Below are 21,195 nucleotides of genomic sequence, written 5' to 3'. Positions count from 1 at the left end.
TTTAATAAATATGAGACAATTTCCCTTTCCCTTTGCTTAGAAACTATCTTCTTTCCCACGTGCTTAAGGTCAGAGAAAAAGAAACCACAGAGTTTCCACATTTAAAAGAAGCCTAGTTAATTCTCTGCCTGGAATACTCAGATTCGTTTGATTAAGAATATTCTATATTTTCTTAGCAACTCAAGACAATAACCAGGACAAGTTTTGTAATTTAACACAGAGACTCTGTCTCCTATTACTCATGAAACACTTCAAAACACATTGGAGGGTTAGATTTTTTGGGTATGGCCCTACCTGTTGCTGGGTCTGCTCTACTGAGTGGTCTACTAATAGGTTGTCTCCTGGTCTGAAACAGTAAAGGAATAAACATGAAGGATTTGCACTTGAATCATGACATGCCCTTGGTTGAAATTAGAAGGGGAGCTTGCTCCAAACTTTTCACTGCCAGATGTTTTAATTAAATAACAGGATACATATAAATTAATGGATAACTTCTGATGCTTAAAAGGCAACAGAAGATAGCAAGTAGAAAAGAAAAATACAAGGGTCAGGGAATCAGCTAACAGACAGTATTACAGCACTGAGACAATTGTTCTGGTAATTAGTTTAGTGTTACCCCAAATGACTGATACCAGCAAAATACTAGACAAACCCAGCCTACAATTTCAAAAGACTCCTCATTAAAGAAAAACTAAGAGTAGCTAACAGTAAATTCAAAAGATCTTGTTGGAGAACAAATGTGAAAGAGGTATTAATAACTACTCTAAAACCCTGCATCAAAGATAATCTTGAGGCATTTAAGAAAACTCTTACTTTCATAATAAGGTTTCCACAGAAGAAGAATCAGGTGAGATTTAGGTCTAACAGACAAGACTGAAGTGTTGCTAAGGTAACAATAATGAGTGTATTTTCCCTAACTTGCAACATCCTTCTGCTAGTTAACATCTTTTCCTATTTGTAGGAGAGGAGGAAATAAGACCTTTTACTCATGACAAGCTGTCAGAAATTTCAATTGCTAAATATCATATATTTAGCTGAATGAACTTAAAAGCTTACAGAGGATATAGCAAAAAAGTTGACATAGTTTTTGAAACAAAGGCTGTAGGGAGCAGGCGTCAGCCTCTTCTCCCAAGTAACAGGACAAGAGGAAATGGCCTCAAGTTGCACCAGGGGAGGTTTCAATTGGGTATTAGGAAAAATTTCTTCATCTGAAGGGTTGTCAGGCAATGGAACAGGCTGCCCAGGGAAGTGGCTGAGTCACCATCCCTGGAGGTATTTAAAAGACATGTAGATGTGGTGCTTAGGGACATGGTTTAGTTGTGGACTTGGCAGTGCTGGGCTAATGCTTGGACTTGATGATCTTAAAGGTCTTTTCTAACCTAAGTGATTCCATGATTCCATGAACTCACAAATTAAGTTTGTATAGCAGCAAAATTTGCCTGACAGCAAAAGGCAGTCTAAATACTCATTTTTACCTGAAGTATTAACCATTTTTTAACCAAAAAGCCTGCTGAAGTAAATCGGAATTCTCAAATGAAATTGGAAACATTTCCTTCTGTCTCCCAGTCATAAAATTTCCACAACTGCTCTCAATCTAACTACTGATCCTCACATACAGTTCAAATCCCACCTGACATCTGCTGAAGATATACCTGTACAGGTAACGATCAAAATGAAACAAAACAGAAGCTAAATCATGTAACTTTCTATCTTTAATCATTATATTACACATCACAAGCTAAGCAAACTTCTTACGTATACATACACGCATACTTGAAAGTAAACCCCATTCTCTGTATTAATTGTCTTTTCACTAATCCCATCTTATCCTATTACTACTATACCTTATACAAGCCTGGAAACTGGTCTTCAGAACCAAATATGAACCATATGTTCTTATAAGGAGTGCCAAGGTTATCACAGGCATTACAAGACAAACTAGTGGGACCCTCCCCCATATCTAACTGATGCCTACAGATTCACAGTAGACTTATCTTCCACCATGCCCCCACTGCAAATTACGGTTTGCATGTTCATCCAGTTTTAGGTTCTCCCATACAAGAGAGCTGAGGATATACTGGAACAAGCCCAGCTAAGATGATTCAAGGCTTGCAGCATCTGCCATATGATGAGAGGCTGAGAAAGCAGAGATTGTTTGGGAAAGAGAAGGCCTGGGATCAGGTGATCTTATCACAGTGTATAAATGTAACTACTTCAGAACACACCTCAACGGTTGCAGCTTACAAATCTAAGAAAGCAAAACTTTAGACAGTCATTCTGGAATTTTGGCAGCAGCAATTCAGACTACAAATAAATTATGGCATCGTTTCTTTACCCCCCATCACAAGGGCACAGAATTTGTTGCAGTTTAGTTTATTGGGCATGGTGACTTCTTAGACTGGAAGCAGAGAGCACTGTGCATGGAAACAAGTGTCATGGCCTGAATCAAAAGGTTACCTTTACTCACAGCTAGGTAGTCCAACTACCTCTGATCTGAGCACCAATGGACAGTTTCAAAACTGCAGTGATAGTTCACACAGACTCATCTTCACATACAGACAATTCATAGAGCACTTCAGTCTCACCCAGGGAACTGACTATACCAACTTCCATATATTTTTCTTTTGAAGAAAATACAAAGTCCAGTAGGCTATGTTAGAAGCTATGTTAGATGCAAAATACATCAGAGAAGTGCATTTGCAGCCTGTGTAGAGCTTAAGCTGCTTAAATAAATTTCTTGACTTGGAAGAAAACAATATAAATCAAGTTACAATACTCTCGAGACTCTATGGGGAAGAGAAAAAAAGTGAAGGATCTTTGGCATCTTATTACAAAAACTCAGCACATCTGATTTACAAGTCTCATAATGGCATCTCAACCTTTTTTGAAAGGTCAGGAGATACTTCGTATTTAGTAACACTTGGGTCCCCTAATGATTATGTAAGCTGCAGAATGACATAGATACAATACTCACAAGACCACCGAAAATCATTCAAAAGCATTTGGAAGTATCTTAATACTTAAGTCTTTGCATTTTGGTGGTAAAAGAAGCATAATTTTCACCACAACAAATCCTTCCCAAAAACGTATTTTCTGTCTGCCTATCAGCTCCTGTATTACAACACCTTCTTTTGTGCAAACTTACAGATTCATATATATGAGTGATTATTAAATCACTCTGTATTTATAAATGTCACTCTAAATAAAAAAGTTTTTGCATGAAAATTGTTAACTAAGAAGTCACATTTATCACCCCCAAAGTTACACCCTCTTTAGCGCTGCAATCAGAAATCAAAAGCTAGTGGAAGTCAAAGTCCAGGACTGGTACCTATTCATTCCACATGCACTAGTGACTTTTGCCATCACTTCTCGTTGTGCTGCAGCATGCTAAGGATTTAAACAAGGGTTCCTCAAAACTTCTACACTAAAATTTGTAAGTGTGTTTTTGAACAGCAGCAAAACCATAAAGCATACAAATTATTCAAAAAAGTAATTACAACCAAATCACTAGATGTTTGATAACAGATTTCCAGATCAAACAGGAAAACTGAATATAGAACACAAGTTCTCTTGGCTGAAAAGCACTTAACTTCTGGCAAAACTCCTGCAGAATATTTTAGCCCTCTGCAGAATTACCAGCCCTTCACGATATCAGCATCAAAAGACAGCTTTGTCATGTGAATGACTGCATATTGTTGAAATGTAAGTATGCCTATGGCAGTGTTTCTCAAGCATAGAGACAAGTCACTAAACTGAAAGGTTTTTCATGCAAAGGAAGATATACCTGAGAAGATAACGAGGCATCTCCCTTGGTCTAGCCAGGTGAAAGGCGCAACAACTGTTTTTAAAACAAAAGTTTACAAGTCCTGTATGGGAGGATATTCAACTTAGCCTGGTTTTGCAGAAGAATCTTTATATTCTAATCATGTTGATGTAAGGGTCTATATTAGGTTCTCATTTGCAGCCATAGTTATGCTGCCTATTTTTAAATAAAGAATTCTGAGGCATCAGTTTCAATTTCAATGAATGTGACTACCTTCATATAAAGCAACAAGAAATCTTCCATATTAGCATACCATTTAAAAAACCAGCAGGTAACATTTTACTGCTCACAGTAGAGACGAAGTTTTGCATACCTTTGCATCATATAATTATCAGATCACTCTCAACTCATGCCAAATGTTTCTTTAGCAATGACTAGCAGAGGAAAAGCCATCTTCAATTCTTCAGTAGTACACGACTTTGTAAACAACAGTAGTGTTTACTTCAGCATTAATTCAAGGGGAGACCAAAAGAGACAAGAGAACAGAAGAAAATGAAGTGGGGAAGAAAGGTTACAAAGTGTTTGCTTGGAGCACAAAGGATGAAGGAGAGAGAAAATACAGGGAACCATGCCTTTAGAGGATGAACTGAAGTGGAAGGAAGGGAAAGGAAATCACTCAGAACAGTACATCTATTGCTGAAAATGGAAGCCCAACTTCAGTTGCATAACATAACCTCCATACAGACTACAGATATACTCAGCCTCCTACTTAAAAGGCATCTCTAAGTACATTCTTGTTTTAAAGGTCCCATGATAGGAGCAATAGCTCAAAAGTACTGTCCTTGAAGGATCCATGGACACAGAGCTTCCCACAGATATCACGACTTCAGTATGGTCAAAGTAAGTATTGAAGAAAAAAAGTTACAATCTAATTAGCGGCCACATTTGTTGTTCGACTGTTTGTACCTACCAGATACATATGACTAAAGGTACAAAAGTCACAGTCTTCACTATAAACCAGGCAAACAAGTAGTGTCATAGTCAGAAATGTCTCTAGTATCTCCAGTTTCAATTCACTCCTACACAGTGGCACATTTTCCCTCCATGCTGTCATAGTTTACATACCATTTGAGACTAATAATGCTCTGCAAAAATATGTTGAAAGAAAACAAATCTCTGTAATTTTACTTTATGGTACTGTAGAAATAATTTGAAGCTTGCAAAACACGGTTTGTCATCTATAAAAAGATTTGTTAATACCCTAACAGCAGCAAACAAGGAACTTGAAAAATGGCACAAGTGTAATTCCCACGATAGCAGAATCTTGCTGTTCTAATAAGAATATTTAGTAGTCATAAAACTTTGCTTTAACAGATGGAAAACTTGCTATTTTATGATTGTTATTCTTTCATTTTATAACAGAAGTATATACTGTAAAACTTTCCAAGTTTGTTTCTGCACAGAAAATTGTTCTGTCATGTGAGAAAGTTAAAGGAACTTCAGTAAGAGAATTTCCACATTCAAGTATCAGAATCATCAGAAACTGTCAGAGATTACTACTACATATGAAATCATCTGGGTAAAAAAAAAAAAAGACAACTGCATAAAATCAGACATTTTTGCATCTGCATAACAAAATCAGACTAATCTGAGTCACAGCTGTCATGAAACACTGCTGCTTTCCATAAGCATATAGAAACCCTCTTCCTCAAATCAGGAAGAGATCATTTCAAGAATTAGTACTATCTGATGGCAGACAAATGCCATTATGACACAGTGCTGTCCCACAGATTCCCCACACATACATGCAGCAGCAATAGACTAGGAGCTAAGTGACCAGCCCCAGTACACTGGCTGGAGGCAGAACCTGAAGCAGAAGCTGCTTTTCTCTGGAAGAAATTACAAACTCCATACCCCTGCAAAACAAACAAACAAGCAAACTACTTTGTTACCCACCCCACCCCCCCCCAAAAAAAAAAAAGGGTTAATCTTTAAACCACTTTATACTAAAAAAAGAGGGTGGTGGAAGATCAAGATTTGACAAACCGCCACAGAACCTGTGGGCAACACACAAGTACTACCTAACACAGTACAGTTCAAAAAAGTTGATAAAGCTGGACATACTTCCAGAAGCACTAAGCGCCCACTGCACCACTAAGCTTCAGCTCAAATAATTACATATTAAGTCACCTAACTTGACTAAAATTGAAAAAAACCCACATATATAACAAACTACCTTTTCTACTAAAAAATTACCTCAAAGAGGGAAACTGCAAAACTTAATTAAAAATGGATTCAAGTTTAACAGAGAACAGCATCCAGTAACAAATAGAAGGTAGACCAACAGAAACCAGCACTCAAGAAAAATACAATTAACTCTTAGTAAAAAAGTCATAAGCCATTACTAAGGTTGGAAGAGACCAAAAAAAATCCCATGGCAATGTAATGCATTTTATAATATCATCTTGCACTAGCTCCTGATGCTTAAAACTTCAAGCACTTTCCCTATTGTAAGGACTAGGATAACTTCCTCACACACCATGTAATATAAATTCTAATGCATAAAAAAAAAACCCAACCACCAACCTAAAAAAAACCCCAAAAAAACTTCACCAGGCAAATTAATCTTCCCACACCATTCAACAGTTTATGTAGACAAGATGTTTCTAGAAAATTACGGCTCATGACAGTGACTAAAAAGTTCATCCAATAAAAACTGTTTTCATGTGGTGCTATATATGGTGTATGTCTCATCCTTTATCTAAAACATATGACATACTCTAAACCAGTACCAACAGCTGGGGAATTTTATGGTAAACCAACCATCTTCCTAGTAGGTGCTCCACTGTGATGAAAGTTAAGAGAATGAAGAAAAAAATAAAAAAATTAATTAAAAAAATAATAATCAGGGGAAACTGAACAAAAGTCTGGAAAAAAAAACAAAACAAAGAAGCTGCATTTCTATAAAAGCAAAAAAAAAAAAAAAAAAAGACTGAATCAAATCTGCTCCCAATATACGGGAAGCACGTTTTGGTTTTTCACCTAGGCTTTTAAAAATCCATTTGCAGGCAACAAATAAAACATTCCTAGCCCAGTACTTCCAAGTCCCATGATCCCTCAAGATGACGAGTTAAATTATTTTAACTTTTGAATAAGTCAGCATAGTAAAATACACTTCAGCTAACATACCAGTATTTTTACAGAGCTTCATTAGGCTTTCTTGAAACACAAAAAACAGGAGTTGTGATACGTAACAGAGACAAGTAATGAAGCTTCCTGCATCATGTTTTTCTATCAAAGCCAAAATCGTACAAACTTTTCCTCCATAAAGAACTGTCTCACATTTAATACTTGATCTCAAGTTGTTGTGGTTTAAGCCCAGCCGGTAACTCAGTTAAGACTGCAAATACCCTATCAGGATTATTGATCTTGGAATGATTGATGGATGAAAGTAAAATGTAGGGCTCTGTGTTTTACTAAATTTGCCAAAACAAGTCCGCATGGGTGTGGGGGGAGATGAAAGGGGGGGGAGCCATGGTAAAAAAGTTTCTATCTTCAGCCCCTTCAGGTCTTCAAAAAGCAGGAATATCCAGTTAAATTTGTTATATATGGTGTCTTCAAACTATTCTATTTGAATCAATCATGCTGGCACTCTCCCCAAGTCAGAACACTGCCATGCACTACTGTGCTCTGTAGTAAGATTTCATTTTGGTTTTGGATGAGGTTTTTAAACATAAATCTCTAATAAGGCAAGTCATTTTATAGAACGCTTTTATGGAGAATGCACCTTTTTCCCCCCAGCATTTTCTCACCTGCAGTGCAGGACTGAAGTATTCCCAAATTCACTTACATACAGCATCCTTACTTTCTGAAATTACATACTGACTAAATTCAACTGAGACAAAAAAAAAAAAAAGTTTTAATATGCTATGTGTTTCACCTTTTCTATTGAATGGAATTAAGGGAAGAAGTCTGAGAACATGGATCTCAGTCTTCAGAAATGTGTCTTACCCTTCTGAATGAAAATATTACAATCTACTCAGAAAAAGTTACAATGGTGTCATTGTAAGCAAATGTCATGCTCAAGTATAGGAGGGGGAAAGAGGGGTAAAGAAAAACTTTAAGTGCACAGATCTCATTAAACATTAATTGCTTTCTATAAGACACATCCTTAAGTACACAAAGAGTAGAAAAAGCACACTGTGAAACTGAGTTCAAATATCCAACAGCTTAAGTTAATTAAGATGAGATAACTGCAGGTCAAAACAGGTTTCATACTAAATCACTTGCAATTGGGGTTTGTACAGAAGTAGTAGCATTGATATGTAGCAATCTCAGCCTTGATCCAAGTAGCTGCCTCTTACCATTAAGTAGGTAACTTGTTGTCAAAGATCACTGCAATACAAAACTGTTCAGTACAGAGAGGACAAAGCAGCCTTAAGACCAAACATGAACTTAAGTATGAAGTTTATGCTGTGACATTCTTTGCGTTTTGATAGTGGCTTCTGCCCCACTTCCCCACCTCTTTTTCTCCAGACATTTGTTTCAGATTCATGGTCCAATAATGCAATATCCTAAAAGTACCCAAAAAGCTATTCAAGGAAAAGGATCCAGTGCTCTAAGACAGTATCAGAGATGTACCGGCTTGCTCTTTCGCCAAATTTCTTTAACCAATTGATGATGGAACAACAGCAGTTACAGTTTTTAAGTACAGCATTTAAGTACAACTTCAAAAGGAATAAGCCAAACAGGGGATAAAGCAGCTTCTTCCAGCTTAGGAAACAGCAAACAGTTCATTTATATATAGTGACTACAAAGTACAAAACTTGTTCAATTTGGAAATTGAACAAGAACTTGCAGTTCCAAAGTCAAAATGTTCAAACTCAAAGGAGCTTGACTCAGTGTACTCTAAAATATTTTATTAATGAATTCTTGCTTTCAACAAATACGAAACCTAAGTACGTATTTTTATCATCAGATTCTAATTTTGGTTTGATTTTCAGAAGAAGTAGAATACATGCTGAGTCAAACAGAATTTTAAAAGTTTGCCTAGTCCACATTCAAAAGCCTGCAACAAGAATATACATTTTAATCCCATATACAAGACAATTGAATGTTTCAAATTAGAAAAAGCTGTTTTAATTTTCCATTGTGGTAAGACAGCACATCATGCATTTTAAATATGTACTGAAGAATGTTATTAAAAATATAAAACTATCTTCTTAAAACATTGTAGTCAAATTCTTATTCAGGCCACTAAAAAGAATACCACAGTTAAAGTCTATACTTCTCAAACCACAGTAATGGGATAGCAGCAATTTACAGTAAAATCTGGTGTTACATTTAGCTGTACGACACTACTAATTATAGAGTAATTTCAACAATAAATATTTGGTTAAACTCTGCTTTGTCATCAGTGCAAGCAATTTAAGATGAAACTGATCTTTCAAAGAGTCCACACTTTTTTAGAGTCTATTTTTATTTTCTGGTAACTGAACATCTCCTACAGAACGTTTCTCCAGAACTACCGCTTTGCAAACAGAAAACCATGTAGACAATGTAGAAGAGAAAGGGAGATTCAAATCTGGAGTACCAAGGCAATCCATAGTTCCCTTTAAACTGCCTTTGGCTAACCCTATTTTACTACTCAATATCAAAGTCTTCTAACAATGACCTCATAGAGCACACAGGCTGCATGACTTAACAGCAAGGTAAGTTAGAAGACAGGTCAGAAAGAATGCAGGGAAGAGAAACCAAGACACAGATGAATTATGAGCACCATGGCAGATGCAATATCAAGTAAAACACCCAGTTAACCCCCTAGACACTGACAAAGAAGTCTCCAGTTTTAAAGGGAGTATCTTCCTGCAATGCTCCTTCTCAATCAGGTCTCTGAAGAGCCAAGGTACTATTAATGAAAGCACTACACAGATGAACAGCACTAGGACCTTATCTCCATTAGAGAGACAAAAAAAACAAACCAAAAACCAAGAAAATATAACTACCTGCTTCTGAGAGTATTCAGAGCCAGCCAACCAGTTTTTATACAAGAGGCCAACCTAGCTGAAGTCAGGCCTTCAGAGAATCTCGTAAGTCCAGTCATGAAACATGTGATATGCAGAGCAAAAGGTAGGCATCTGAAATTCTCCTTTATGAGACCTCATAAACATTACCTACAACTGAGTAAAGAATTAAAGGAGATACAGCCCAGTTCTCCCCTAGAACTAGGAAGATAACACAGAATGCAGGAATGTAGAAGGCAAGAAGGTAGAAAGAATTACTAGAAAAAAGGATTTGTGTTTTGTTTGGGTTTCAAGTTTTACATATCTAGTCCACAGATTTCTCCTGATTGTTTCTATTTTCAAGGTAGTATGTCAGATGTAAGGAGCTACATGAATAATATAAAATGGAGAAACCAAACCAGGAGCTGGAAACTGAAATCAGACAGCACTATTCAGCATTACTGTCAGCAATGCCTACACAGCTTGCTGGGCAGACAACAGCACTTGTATAGTTGCTGTAATGTAGTGTTTGCACAGTGCCACTAACCTATCAGACACTACTGCAATGGAAACAAACTTTTTTTCCTCCATGCCGATTAAAATAAACAAGCCTGTATTCCCGTTGAGCTGCCCCACTTGCATGACATGCAAGTCTATAATCTCATACTATACACAGAACATTCTTTTCTTATTTGACTAGACAAAGAGAATGGCTATTTTGGGATTACCCAATACTAATTAATCAATGATCTGTTGATGTGGCCTTCAATTAGAGTGTAAATCTTCACAAAGCACTCAAAGTGAAGTCTATGGAGGAAATAAATTCCCAGTAAAATTACCTTCACAGAAGAGTTTATATCACAAACATTTTAATTAATAAATAAGATTTGTTAAAAATAGAAATATTTACTGTACCATTAATATGTTCTTTCCTGTATAACATTACGAAACTGACAATTTAAACCATGTAAGTTTATTACAACAGCAGAAATACTGGACAAGTTGAAACAGAACTTCACCTATTTAGTAAATTCCTACAGTGAATTTTCTGACTAAAAAAAAAAGTTAATCACAAGTTACCTTTCACTCCAAAGTCTTGAAGATTAGTAGAATCCAGTCAACTGTGACAACTGGGTAACAGCACAGTATCTTCTTTGCCTGTCAGAAAGAGTTAAATTTGGAGTCAAATTACATCGAAAACTATCCCACCCACCAAGCGAATTAGAAAACCAAAGTGAAATTGAACTGTGCTTAAATGAGAAATACCTTTTTAAAACATGAACACCCTTTCACATAAGAAAAAAAAAAACAAAACAAAACAAAAACACCAACACAGTCATTACACAGTCATTTAACTTGCTCTTGGATTTTATCTCCTTTTAAAAAAAATGGAAGTGTGGCAGTTAATTGTGAAGTCTAACACTCTTAAGTCGAGTCTTTCAGTTTAGAAAACCGAAAATAACCCCGTAGAATGTAGTCTGACTTCTTGTATAACCTAGGCTATAACACAATCAGACACTTCCACATCCCCTTTTCTTGCTCCCATCCTTTCTTGTGTCCAGCCACTGTTCAAATATACAACAGTTTTCCAACACTACTTTTCTTGGGTTAATTTTGCGTGCAATGAGGAGAAAGCCCACCTTCCCTCCTCCTGATCCCCCCAACTTCTGATCAGTTCCAGAATGAAATCACCATTAGAATTAGTACGTCTTTCTCAGGAAAGCATTTAATCTTGCTTTAAAGATATCTAATGGCAAATATGCTATTCACAACCACCTTTGGTAAAACCATTTTGACCCTACTGAAATTTACACTCAGTAAACCAAAATGTAGAAAACCTGTCCTCTTTCAACCATTAGAATAAGGCACTAGAGACATAACTATTACTAATGTAAACCATTTAGATCCTTTCCCTGCCACTAAATCTTTTCATGGCCATGATTAATGGCTGTCATTCACATTACAGGCACAACTATCACCATTTTAGCTTGTTCCATCCCTTTTTAATCCTTAAATAGATGAATCTTTGTACTGAAACATGCTTCCCAGTTCTTCATCTAACTTCTGCAATTCTTTCAGGTTATTACTCTCAACTTTCTAAAGTTTAATGCCAAAAGTGTAACACAGAATTCCAAAACAAATCACATAAGCACCAACTACAGAAAGGTTTTATTACCTTGTCATGTATCTTATATGTTGTTTATATGCCTAGTTTAACAACTTACAGAGAACTTACATTCAAATTATTATTATTCACAACTCACAATATGCCTTTCAAATGTATTTATTTCCCAGAACATTTCTCATTCTCTATGACCCATGTTGTTCATCCTTAAATGTATGCTTAGGAGATGGCCACATGAAAAATGCGTATTTTTCCTATATCTGACCTCACTACATTATTCAGATTATATTGAATAAAATAAGAAATGCAATTATTCTTCAGGTTACCCTCTCTAAATGAGATGTATTCAGTGTTGCTGCTAAAACTCCATTAACTCACATCAACAAGTCAAAACGGCTTCAGAGCACTGCATTTGTTCCTACTTTTTAAGTCATACCAAAAAGTGGTAATAAAATCTATCATGAATTGACTGCAGTTGCTGGAGATTTATCAAACTGGAACAGTTATCTTTTCAACAGCTATCTTTTCAAAGAACTGAAGCCTGGAAGTCCATTCCACATGGCCCTGACTGTTACTTTTGAATTCTCCCTCTTCTTTACTGCAAGATGTGTGCGCACAGAATACGTACAATTTTTGAAAGCCTTGTCTGGACCATTCTAAATGGTACTGCTACAATATAAGCTCATCTGCCATGGGTACACACTTGATACAAACTTTGAGATCCATAACCTCTGACAACACGAAAGGGAAGATCACAGCGTAAGCACAAAGCAAATCACATTCATTACGACTCTGCAATTTAAGCAAGAGAAAGCAGTTTAACTTCCCACCATAGAGGTTAAGACCAGATAGAAAACAGCATGGCAAGCAAAAATGAAAACCTGTCGGAAAGGAGCAGAGTAGGCTGAAGCAGGATGCTTCCGCTGAACACCCTTTCAGGACTGCTTCTGTGTAAACCAGGATACCACAAAACTGGTTCTGAACTAGGTCTGTTCTATAACCAGACAGCTCTGCAACTTAGGGGCTGAATTTATCTGATGTTTGAAACTTAAAAATATCACACCACTTTTGATTTCAAACACTCCAGGTCTGGAAATATGTGTTTTTGTGAGAACTTGCTGAAGGCTAAGTTTTGCAGAACTATGTGCTTGTTGCATTTCACTAACACTCTGGAAGCACCCATGCTAGCAGACAGGAAAATGAGGCAGTAAAGCCAAGTAAAGCAGTACTTGTCAATGAAAAAGCTATAAATTAGACTGTTTTAATTAAAAATGGGTCTTAGACAGCTTTACATGAAGAAAAAAACCCAACTAACTGATCTGCTTGCTAGTCGTTACTGGTATCGAAGCACCTTAACCTAAGTTTACTCCCTAGCTGGCTATTACCTGTTCCCTGTCAGTGATTTATTTCAGAAGCTGTTTCTGGAAATCCTAATCATTAAGACGACAAACCCTCAAACCAACTCCCTTTCTGTCAATCAGGGATCATTCATACAGTAACCTCCCTTAAGTCCATTCCAGCCATACACATGCAGGCACAATACTATTAACATCAGAAGGCATTATCTTCAACTCAGCAGTATCTTCACCTGCGGAAAAATGATGCACTAAAAATGTTACCACAGAGTTAATAGCTCTTTTGAGAGTATTCAGACTTTACTGCCCTGTAATCAAAGCCTCCCAAATGAACAATAATGGGAGATGAACTCTGGACCTAAATTTATAAATAACACCTCAGTTTTTTAAAGCTGTCAGTGCTTAATGTTCACACGGAGACCAGGTCATTACATGCTGAAAGGTAGACTTTTTTTTTTTAATAGTAGATAAAGAACACACACAATAGGATTCTAAGCTGACTTTTAGTCTAACTCTTAAGCAAATTAGGAATGTGTAGTCTTCCTCAACTTCATCCCCTACCTAACTACTGATAAACAGCTCTAGTGCAGAATCCTATTTAGCGCATTTTTCTGCAGTTGCTCACTTAGAGCTGAAAGAAACTGCCCAAGATGCAAACAGATGAAGTTATCAGAACGAGGAGTGGTGCTCTAGCAGGAAACGGAAAAAAAATTAAACACTCCTCTCGCAGTATTGACACGACGGGTGCGGGAGAGCAGCCAGCAGAAAACAGGACGTATTTTTAGGGAAAAATCCTCCTCTCCTGCTTGCCTCTGACGAGGAAGTGGCGGACGCGACAGGGCAGCAGATGCGAGGCCGGGCGGGACCGCGGGAGCACGCCCAGCCCTGACGGGCCGTGCCCCGGCAGGCTCATAGGGCAGCGCGGCGGGCGGGCAGTGCCCGCCGGGGCAGCCCCGCGAGGGAGATTTGAACCTGAGCGGCGAGGAGCTGCTCCCCGCGGCGCGACTCGCTGGAAGTAGCGCCCAAACCCGTGGGGGAGAGGCGGGAGGGAGAAGCCGGCCCCTTCAGAGACCCCCGTCCACCCCGGAGCAGGGAAAGGCCCCAGGGCGAGGAGGGGCTGCGGTACCGAGATGATCTCCCTCACCCAGGCCACCGCTCCGGACACGGTTCCTCAGGGCCGCTGCCGCCCCCTGCCGTCCCCGGCTCTGACAGCCCCCACCGACCGACCGACCGACCTCCCACCCGCCCAGCAGCCGCTCGCGGCCGGGAGAAAGGGGGCAACTCGGCCCACAGGACGATCACCCGGCCCGGCCCCGCCCGCGGCCCCCGCATCCCGCACCGGACGGCGGAAAGCGCTGACGGATGCAGGGCAAAGCGGCCCCTCGGCGCGCAGCCGCCCCCCTTCCCCGCCGCAGCGCTGCGGCTGCCCGGCGCCCTCCTGCCGCCTCCCCCGCCAGCGTGAGGCCGGGCTGCGGGCCGCAGTGCCCGAGGACCCCCTCCCCGCCGGTACCTGCCGCCCGAGCGCCCGCCGCCGCTCCGCTTCACACACGATAGCGAAGTTGCAACTGCGGCCGTCAGCGCAGCACGGGAGAACCCCCCGCCGGCACCGCCCCACGACCAATCCGCGCCACGCCCGCCCCCGCGCCCCGCTGCCATTGGTTGGCGCTCCCGTCAATCCTCACAGCGGGCTCTTCTCCACCGCCCCCTCTTCCTGGGCCGCTTCCAGCAGCCGCTGCCTGTGAGGGGCGCGGTGGGGTTGGCCCCTTTGCCGGGGGAGTTGCGCGGTGGTGTGGGCTTTGGGGGGGATGCCGGGGCAGCCTGGGCACTTGCGGCAGGGGGACGGCTGCCGGGGAGCGCTGCGGGCGAGCCAGAGTACCGGGCGGGCTGTGCGCTGTGCCGCAGGCGCCGCCTTTGCCCGCCGGGCATGGCTGCGGGATGCCGCTGTCCCGCAGTCCCTGTCGTGGCTGTGTCTCCACGCAGACTCGTAATCCGCTGGTATTAGGCGGAAGGAGCTCTTGCCGGGCTGCGAAGGAGGCCAGTGGCACGGCGGGCTGGGCTGGGGGGTACCGAAGGGAAGAAGCGGTTACCCTGCCCAGCGGGGCCCCGCGCCGGCTGGACACGGGCACACCGGAGGTAGCTCAGCGGGGTCCCAGGGTGGCCGGCCAGAGCACCCCTCCCGTGCTGCGAGGCCGAGGGTCGGGACTGATTTAGCCTGGGGAAGAAGTCACGCTGGAGGGCTCGCAGCAGCCCTCAGCACCCATGGGAAGGTGGTTGAGAAGACACAGTCAGTGCTGCGTGGTGGGAGGCTGAGGGGAAACAGTCGAGAGTTGAAATGAGAGGTTCAGGCCGGGTGCAAGTAAGTTTTCCTTGCTGCTGAGAGCAGCCGGGCGATGGAGTGAGCTCCTCGGGGATTTTACGCTCCAAAACGGGGGCAGCCCTGAGCAACACCTCCTCTGACCACGCATCTGGCTCTGACGTGAGCAGAAGATTGGAATATAGATCTCCTTTCAACCTGTTTTCTGATGTTCTACAGGCTTGACAGGGATTGTCCTTCACTTAGCTAAAGATCTTTCAGATGACTTTGTGGATGGTGACTGCTGAGAGACCAGATACGAAAAACCTGATGTTGTGTAATGGCAGCTGCTGGGCCGCACAGGCTGCAGGCCCCAGGGGTGCTGCTGTGGGCAGTCTGCCCTTGACACCACCTCTGCCTAAGAGCAGGTCTTTAAGCCTTTGGGCTCTCCTTTAAACCATTTATTAGCCTTTTCATTCTCTTTGTAACTTCTAGCATACAAAAGGTGTGTCAAATCGTGGGCTGAGAGATGATATTTTGGCCTGCAATTTGTGCATGTATGCACAAGAAAAAGAAAACGCTGGGAGAGAAATGTAGTACTAACAGGTGTAAAGAAAAAACCCACAAACCCCAAACATCAAAAAAACAAAACAACTAAACAACTAGTTGGTTAAGGAAATGAGGCCTCTCTTAGCTTTGATCTTTTTTTCTCATTACATGCAGTCATACTGAATTTACATAATCCAGCACACAGTATATGTTGCCTGTGCAACTTTATCCCTTTTATGAATTATAACCTCAAGTTAACCACAGACTTCCCACCTCACCCTCATATGCACACCAAGCCATGACTATTTCTTTTTTCAGTGCACAGAAGAATTTTTTCTCCTTTGGAGCAGAGCTGTGCAGTGAAATAAATTAATTTATATGTAATTCCTGGTCATTTCTAGAAAAATTAGAAAGGGCAGGCAGAGTGAAGAGCAGGATCATGACAGGTTGCTGAGTGTTCTTTAAGAATTCTTTAGAAATTGTAAAATGCCAAATTTCCTTTATCAAAAATCTCTGTGTGATGCCATGTGCCACACTTGAATCTGATTATGTGAAGGGGTTGAAGGATGTGTTTTCACAATGCCAATCTTAAGATGCTAGAGTCTCATTTAGAGTAGCTTACTACTGAAAATGAAGTCAACAGGCATTATACCATAAATATTCTAGGTATTTCATAAGATTGAGAAATCAAGTCCTATTAGAAACTGATTAATACCTTTTCTTTAATCTTGGTGCTTCAGAGGTAAAAACAACCCTGCAGCTCATAGGAGTGCTGTTAAAGAAATTAGTGTAAGCACACAGAGAGGCAATGAGTTGGCAGTGAATAGAGTGAAAGCAGTTTTAGATACCTGTGCTTAATCCCACAGTGTTCAGTGAAAGAGGTTAGGAATCAATAATTAAAGAAGCAATTGTATGTGCACAAGCAGTTTTAATTCTTACTAGCTACATTGCTTTACTTTGTGATCTTCATGCTTTATTTATTATAGTGTATAAATTAAGCTAATGAAATACTTTCAGTATCTGTTGCTCTGCGTTCAAAAATGGCATTGAAAAAAGCCTTTGACTCTTTGAAAGAGGAGATGGAGTATCACTTGTATAATTTTTCTTTTTCAGGAAAACCAGTCACTGTGCTTTTATTTTATTTTAACTTAATTTTATTTGATATAGCAGATGCTAAAATTACCACAGCACCAACTGATTAGGATCTTACCTCTAGGTGCTTCTTATATGCAGAATGGACTCTAAAACTTTGTATGAGATCTTCCCTGGTCCATTCCTCAGATGCTTTGACATAAGGAATGATAGATTATGCTCCAGTTTCTCAAGAAATAATGTAGCAGCTTCACATGCCTGCCTAGAACCAATAGCTACTACTATAAAAGGCTTAATTTACATGCTCAGCTGTTGGTCTCTGCAGCTTTCTGAGGCTACCTGAGTCTGCACCATCCAAACTGCTCTTTCTCAGTGCTAGCACTTGTGTGACTGCCAGTATTTAATACCATTGGCCTGACAAAGTTTAATTGGCACAGTACTACAGACAGCTGCACCTGCAACAATCTGGTCTTCAGTAATGTTGCCAATGTTGATAAAACCAGGGGAAACGCCTGTAATGAAATTTCCCTAGTTGCAAAAAGTCAGGAGGAGTCTGAAGGAAATTGCTTCTGACTCTTTTCTTCATCCCTCAGAGAGACTTGGACACCTCTGCTGAGAATCCCAGTTAGTTGTGCCTCCCCGAGAGCTTTAATTATGCCGATGTTTCTTCTCACACTCATTTTGGGCCTTATTTTTTTCCTGAAAAGATCTGCTGCATTAGGACAAACTTTTCTTCTTCTCTGATGTACGATTCTGAAAAAGTAAATAACCTGTTTCACTCAATTTAAAAGCTATGCTGCTTTTCTTTAAACAGTATAAAATATAACACAATTTTTGGTGTATGCTTTTCCTTAACTCTTTTACTGTGGGACGTACATGGCCTAAAGTGTAAACAGATATGGACAATTTCATAAGCAGAGTAATGAAACATCTGGGTAGCCAGATAAAGTCTGTGTCATTCTCCCTACAGCATGTCAGGTGGCAATTTTCATAATCTGCTGTTTTCTTTGGAGATACACTGCTGCTGCACTACTACTAGAGAAATGCCATTAATGCAGCTTCAAATATTATCCTCCATGCCCTTTTCACTCTTCTGAGTTTACATCTAATTTTGTGTAGGTGCCACAGTGATAAGAATGTTACTGATACGTTGTTGCACTCAATATGCAAAATCTCCTGAAAGTGCTGATACAACTAGTACTTGTTTAACAGATACAGAGACTGCAGCAATACAACTGAATGTAAACACTGTCAATTTTGAACCTCATATTGGAGCTGTTGTTTCTGTAGATTATAAATCTGTAGTCAAAGTGGCTGCTTGCTCAGCTCTTGCACCAGTTGGCTTCTTGGCTTTACCTAAATAACACTCGGGTAACTCCTCCTATATAGTGTTAAGCCTGCAGTCTATGCATTAACCTCATGGCACAGCCATCAGCACTGTCTGTTATAAAAGAAAATGAGGAAAAATATATCCATTTCTAATTTAAAACTATTTTATTGTGAAGGAAAACACAACATAAGGAAAAATGATGCCTTCTTGTTTATAGACAGGCTGAGGAAGTTGGGGCTGTTCAGCCTGGAGAAGAGAAGGCTGCGTGGAGACCTCATAGGAGCCTTGCAGTATCTGAAGGGGGCCTACAGGGATGCTGGGGAGGGACTCTTCGTTAGGGACTGTAGTGACAGGGCAAGGGGCAATGGGTTAAAACTTAAACAGGGGAAGTTTAGATTGAATATAAGGAGGAAATTCTTTCCTGTTAGGGTGGTGAGACACTGGAATCGGTTGCCCAGGGAGGTTGTGAGTGCTCCATCCCTGGCGGTGTTCAAGGCCAGGTTGGATGAAGCCTTGTGTGGGATGGTTTAGTGTGAGGTGTCCCTGCCCATGGCAGGGGGGTTGGAACTAGATGATCTTGAGGTCCTTTCCAACCCTAACTATTCTATGATTCTATGATTCTATGATTCTATAAAAATATCTCCATTTTATAAATTTAGGAAAAAAAACCCAAAAGCAAACAAAAAACTCCCAAGAAATGGACACAGTAAACACAATAAAACTACATAATCTATTCCTAGTACAATCATAGAACTACTGTTAAACTTAATTTTAGCTACTTCAGTTATTCAGCATCATCACTGTGGTTTTTAATGGGTAAAATACAGAGTGGTCGAGAAATGAGTCCTGAAAGAGTGTCTCTCCTCCCGTAAATTTACTTATAGATGGGAATAAGCTGCTAAAAGACAGCTTTCTGGAAAGAAAATGTATTTCCTTTTTTGTCCAAAGGTCTTCCTCCTGGCATTCAGGAAGTTTCAAAGGCATTGGAAAAGTAGGTGAACATATCTTCCACAATGAACAGAAAATGTGCTACAGCATAGAAATGTGCTCTAGGAAAAGAAATTCATGTACCTGAAATTCTACTGTGATGAAACGGCATTACTGATCATTATGCTCATCATGGACAGTATTTTTAATCTACTGGCACACGAGGCTTCATGTGGCCTGTAATATAATTTGTATGCAGCGTTTCAGGGTTACGTGATTTAGGCACATGCATGTGGTCATGTGAAAGGTACCCTGTGGCATCACATGAGTGGATGTTGCTACCTTTGATTGCTTGTCAAGGAATGTGTGATTCTGCTTTGTGTTCCCTGCAGTAGAACAGCGCTGTGGATTCCCTCTGGCCTCAGATTTTGACACATCAGATACAGCCCAAAACAAGAGACAAGTTATATTGCTGCAGTGTGAAGGCATGAGTTTTCTCACACCCCAGACGTAGTGCTGACAGAGGGGACAAATGTAGCAATCCCACTCTGATAGCTCTTATATGGTGATTATAAGATTATAAATGTAATTGTGAGGTTTTGGAATTACTGAGATTCCAATTTGCAGACACTACTGGTTAAAAGACTTTCCTGTGAATGCACCTTACTGCTCTACTGGTTTGAGGGTTGTCCTCCAGTTGGGACATGTCGCCTCTGTTGATTGTCAGACCATACCATCAAAGAAAAGAAGCTTGCTTTTACCTCTGGAAGAAAAGGCACACCTTAAGGGGGGCATTTGCACCTTTTATAGCAATAGAAGTTGTAGTTAGGAGTGTTAATGGCAAAACACAAAATAGCAACAAAAGGCCACAGAATATGAACAGTATGTGATGTAAGGTAAACACAATGAATTTAAACTCTAGTCAGCTGGAGGTAAGAGGGAGGGAGAGAATTGCATGGAAAGCACACTATGTTGGTCATAAAATTGGGTGATCTTTATCTTTTATCTTTAGATTTGTTTGATTCTGTAGTGTTGTTAAGTATCAAAATCAATGCCATAACATAAATTCCCCTGAACAGCAAAAAAACAACCAGTAGTTCAAAGTGACTGCTGAAGTGAAAAGCCTGTATTCTCTTGATGTTGCTGCTTGGCATTGCTACCGACTGGGTAGTGAAGCGGATAACAAATATTGGCATGGGTAAGTGGGAAGTGTTGCTGAAGACCTAGATTTTGTTTGTAGAACAAACATCCACAACAGACGGAAAGATCCAACCTGGCAGACCAGCCAGGGCTTGAAATCAGTTAAGGCAAAAGAAATGTAGTTGAAACATTGTTGTGCGGTAATAAATTAGAGAATGAAAGTCATTATGAAAGAAAATAATTTACGTACTTCACAGCTGCACCATACCAACCAAGAGAGACTCCAAGGAAAAAAATAATCTTAAGAAAAGCAAAGGATGCATTTTTTTAGTAACTTAGTGAAAACATGATTGATGGGTCTCTGATATTTCAATTGCAAAGCTGGTAATTCTCAATTCATATACAATCTGTTAACAACTCTAAAATGTTTCTGATTCTAATTTATTTAAGTACTGATGAAAGCTTCAAGACTCTGGTAGGAGAGAGTTTGTCTTCATCAAATCAAAAGCTGTGATGGATAAATTTGGCACATAGACACTAGCGACATCTTTTAGGTGTAAGGCCATAAAGTAAAAAGCATTTGGGATGAAAGAATGAACACCTTGTAAAGAGGCCAAAG

General features: G+C 40.1%; 1 protein-coding gene across 12 annotated transcripts in view; it reads right to left on the bottom strand.

Moving 5' to 3' along the window:
- The window catches only part of EPB41L2 (erythrocyte membrane protein band 4.1 like 2), a 101,350-nt gene extending 86,507 nt beyond the window's left edge, over nucleotides 1–14,843 (bottom strand). For 11 of the 12 annotated variants that reach the window (XM_065680867.1, XM_065680878.1, XM_065680872.1 and 8 more), the window contains exons 1-2: nucleotides 14,756–14,843; nucleotides 10,846–10,923 (exon numbers count right to left, since the gene is read on the bottom strand). The gene's annotated coding sequence lies outside the window, so the exon portion shown is untranslated. Of the gene's footprint in view, nucleotides 1–294; nucleotides 347–10,845; nucleotides 10,924–14,755 lie in introns of all 12 variants that reach the window. The other variant, XM_065680868.1, reaches the window with a different exon arrangement.
- Between the last annotated feature and the right edge of the window lie 6,352 nt (nucleotides 14,844–21,195).

This window comes from Lathamus discolor, chromosome 5 (genome assembly GCF_037157495.1).
Source record: "Lathamus discolor isolate bLatDis1 chromosome 5, bLatDis1.hap1, whole genome shotgun sequence".
Classification (NCBI taxonomy): domain Eukaryota; kingdom Metazoa; phylum Chordata; class Aves; order Psittaciformes; family Psittacidae; genus Lathamus; species Lathamus discolor.
This window is presented reverse-complemented; position numbering and strand designations above follow the sequence as displayed.